We start from the raw sequence: 4,534 nt of genomic DNA on the forward strand, positions 1-4,534 counted from the left end.
GAGCGCGGCGGGGGCGGGTCCCGCGGCGCACGCGCACCTGGAGGGGCGTGAGCGTGAGGGCGCGGCGACGGAAGGGGTGGGGCCCCGCCCGCCCGCCGCTCTCAAGGTGTGCGCAGGCGCGGGCTTCTGTGCCTCCGGGGCCGTGGGCGGCCGTGCTGGAGCTTGCAGATGCTAAAGGCGTCTTGTGTAACCGGATGTCTAGAGTCCCCAAGTCTGGGGAAATTTGTGTGGTTCGGGCAGGCAAGCGTGGGACTGCGGTTGTGTAAAATCTCTCAGAGGGTGGAGTTGCCTGCGCCAGGCACACAGCAAAGGCCTGGCTGTCTAAACCACTTCAAAACAAAGCAAAACGAAACGAAACAAAGCAGCCTGCATGTTATCCGGATGCTTTTTGTTAACCGACTTCGTTGATTCTTTGTTGCTCTTCTCTCAAGGGTTCCTGTCAACCCTTTTTGTTAGTTTATACGTAACACGTAGGCTTCTATTTGCAGGAAGACGAAGGTGCCACATCAATCAAAGAGAAAAAAAGGAGGAAGATCTGTTTGAAAATAAATGTTGACTGATAAATAGTCCTATGACAACATGGTGGGTAATTTTTTGTGTATCATGAAATAATCCTGAACACCCTTAATATGGTTAATCGCATGCATGATAACTCTTTGCTCTGGTTAAAAACTTGGAGGGTTGGATAGAACTGAGGTTTGTTTCGCTCCCTGGTAAAGCATCTCCCGAGCTTGGAAAGTGTTTCTCCTTCCTTTGAAGAATATGAAGTCTTACTGGACCCCAACAGATATGTGAGATTTCTCCCTCCCGCTGAGGTGAAACATCATACATATAAGAGCTACCAAATATCAAAATACATTTGAAATACTTGGTCATATACGAGCTACTGAATATCAAAATACATTTAAACCTAAGAATTGGACACTTTTAAGAACTTAGCATAGTTATACACTGTCAGTCATTTCTCTGAAGACAACATACACAGAGAGAGAGAGAGAGAGAAAGAGAGAGAGAGAGAGAGAGAGAGAGAGAGAGAGAGAGGAAGAAGAAGAAGAAGAAGAAGAAGAAGAAGAAGAAGAAGAAGAAGAAGAAGAAGAAGAAGAAGAAGAAGAAGAAGAAGAAGAAGAAGAAGAAGAAGAAGAAGAAGAAGAAGAAGAATATGCTGTGACAGACCTTCAGCTCATCTCCCAAGCCCGACTTAGGCACACTCACACTATCCTCTGGGTCTGAGGGGCCTCAGGTACCCTCACCGATCTCTGCGGAATGTGTTAAACCAGTTTCTCCTGAGAACCACTGACATAAAGGTGCCCCAAGTCTTTAATTAGACTGGCCTTTCAGCAGAGGCCTGCTTCTCTCCTGATGGAGCAACTGAGCTCCTGATTTCAAAACGCACTATGTGGTTGTGCCTCTTCTGCTAAGTGTGTTCCCTGTGAGATTCTTTTGTGTTTTTCTCCCTTTTTAAGTAGTGTGAGCAGAAGGCCAAAAGTTCCCTTTGTGTGGCAATAAGCTGTGAGATTCGCGAAGTCATATTTTGTTCATCTTTTCATTTCCTCCAAGCAAACCACTAAGGAGCTGAAAAATGAAGTTTAGAGCTCTGATTTCTGATTGACTTGTTTCTCTTCCTTCTTTGCACAAGGGTCTATGATTACAGGAGACTGGTTGTTGCTGCTCAGACCATGTGTTTTCTGTCAGATCTTAAACCCTCTCTTGCTTCTCTTTTGTCTTTTGGATTGCATCTGTGGTCTGAAACACAGCCTGAATTCCAGCTGTGAGGAGCTTTGAAGTTGACTCTCTTCTCCCACTTCCATTACTAAAGTACCTTATTTTTGTTTTATGTATATAAGAGTTTTGCCCGCATATCTAACTATGCACCAATGCTTTTAGATATTCCTGAAACTGGAGCTTTAGACTGTTACAAGCCAATACGTGGGTACTTGGAATTGACCCTAGGTTCTCTGGAAGAACAGTCAGTGTTCTTAACCTCTGAGCCATCTCCCCTGCCCCAGTAAAGGATTTTTTTGAAGGCCCATAGGATTTTAAACTGAAGGCCTTTCCTGTGTTTTAGACCCAGAATAAGGTTGTGTGTTGTGGCCCGAGGAACAAGCTCTAGAACCCCTGACACTGTCTCAGCCATGCAAATACTTGCAGTCCACAGAATACATCATTGTGGTTTCATGCTGCCTGACACACTACTTCCTTCTTCCTGAATGACCTCCTTCTTCTGCCTTTTGTTCTGGTAAACACTACATTGGTCTTAAAATTTTAACCTCTTGGCTGTTTCTTCTGTAAAACCTGTCTTGGCTGCCTGTAGGGTAGCAGAAATGCTTTCTGTTTCCCATGATACTTGAGCACAATATGTACACACATTATTTTCATGCTACTGATGCTGATTTCCAAATAGGGTTTAGGGTCTTCCCAAGGGCCAGGATTACTTGGTTGCTCTTTCCACGTGCCTATGTCAACCAGGAGTATAGGAAAGCTTTCTATACGGGTCAAACACTATTCTACAGTAAAGGACTCATGATTAATCAAACACTTGCTCAAAAAAGTCAACTTGGCTAATAGGGCAGCACAAACTTCTTGGTTTTTAACTTTTTCTTTCTATTTTTTTCTGTTTCTGAGACCAAGTTTCTCTGTGCAGCTTTGGTTGTCCTGGAACTTGCGTTTAGACCAGGTTGGCCTCGAACTCACAAAGATCCTCCTGCCTCTGTCTCCAAAATGCTGGGATTAAAGGCGTGCCCCACCACTACCCAGCAGGTTTATATTTTTTCATCACCAGACCACTCCTCGGCTTGTTTTCCCTGCTGTGAAGCGCTACCACTGGCTCAAACTTCTGAGACCCTCCTTGTGTACTGACTGCCAAGTCCCACTCCACCTCCCTTTCCCCAGAAGAGCTAACAGGACTTATCACTAACATTTATTTTTGAAGGGAAAGAACAGAACTATCATTACCATTTAATCGTTTTAGTGTGGGACATTTCAAATAGTTCTCAGACTAGAGAAATTAACAAATGGAGCTCTCTGCACTCCTAACTTAGGTTCGAGAATGACCAGCACATGACTATCAGTTTTAGGTAGACACATTCTATTACATTACTTTGAAGGATACTCCGAGGATCATAATTTTTTTGTAATACTTTTATTATGCACTCATGACTATTGCTTTTTGTTCAGTTGATTGGATTTAGACTCGCTATGGAAACACGCCTCTGGGTTTGTCTAGGACATTTCCAGGAAGGTCTAACTGAAGATGTGCATTAACTGACTGTGGGTGGGACCATCCGGGACCCCAGAACAAATGGAAAAAGAGAAAGCAAAGTGAAGAGTAGAATTCATCTCCGCTTCTTGTCTGCAGATGGAGTGGGACTAGCTGTCCCGTGCAGCTGACATCATTACTTCCTGTCCTTCACAGGACTGCCACCTTTGCACTGTGGGCCAAAAGAAACCCTTCGCGCCCTCTCCGTAGCCTTTGTCAGGTCCTTTGCCCACAACCAACAAGGAAAGTGTATGTCCCAGAAGATTGGTTACCAAGGGTGCGGTCTTTGCTGTGATGAACCTGACCGTGTGATCCGACGGCCTTTGACCTTCGTGGAGGAATGGCAGAAGAATTTGGAGCACTCAATAAAATTTCCAGGAGTCCCCGGAACTCTGCTAACCTGAGCTCCACGGGCCAGGCTTGTGGGAGTCTGGAGAGCTAGGATGCTGAGAAAGATGGTTTAGAAGGGAACAAGACGATCAGGAACTGGGCTGGAGGCCATTTGTGCTACGCTCCCAACAAAGGGTCTGGCTTCATTCTGCCTAGTCCTTTGAATTTACGTGAGGCAGAATTCAAAAGCAATGTACTAATGAATGTTGGGTGGAAGAAATTTCAAGACAGCAAAGAAGTCAGGCTGGAGCAGGGCTGCTGTGCACTGTGTTTAATTTAGAGCTACAGCGAGAGCAGCACAATATAAAAAAATACGCAGTCTGGTGAGGAAAAACAAGTAAGAAGTTTAGACTTGTGGACAAGGAGGTTTCAGACAACCCATCCATTAACTGTTAACGAAATTAGCAACATTAAAAAGAAACCTCACATTCTTCACAGGGACAATCGGAAAAGTGCCCTGTGGCAAGACCACATTTATCATCGAAAGTTCCAACCTGTGAAAATGTAGGTTAGTAGGAAGAAGAGACCCTATACTTAGGATGCCACCACAGCAGATCCCTGCTTCAAAATGGTCACCTAGTACAGTGTTTCTCCAGGGCGCCAGCCCTGAAGACACACGATTGGCACAGCAGCTGTGGCAGGCCGCAAGGGAATCTTTACGTTCAGGACCCCCGGGACCAAGTGCTCAGCATCAAGGAGATTTGTTTGCCCCAAAGGGACAGAGGACAGGGAATAAGAGACAAAGACAGGAGATAGAGGATGAGGGAGAAGGGGAAGGGATAAGGGGGGAGGAGTATTAGTCCCAGAAGTAGAGACAAGCAACTGCCTCTGGATAGAGGAGAGAGATGTGACCCACAGGCAAATGGTTAATAAAGGTAAAAAGGGAAA

Source organism: Arvicola amphibius, chromosome 9, assembly GCF_903992535.2.
Source record: "Arvicola amphibius chromosome 9, mArvAmp1.2, whole genome shotgun sequence".
NCBI lineage: Eukaryota > Metazoa > Chordata > Mammalia > Rodentia > Cricetidae > Arvicola > Arvicola amphibius.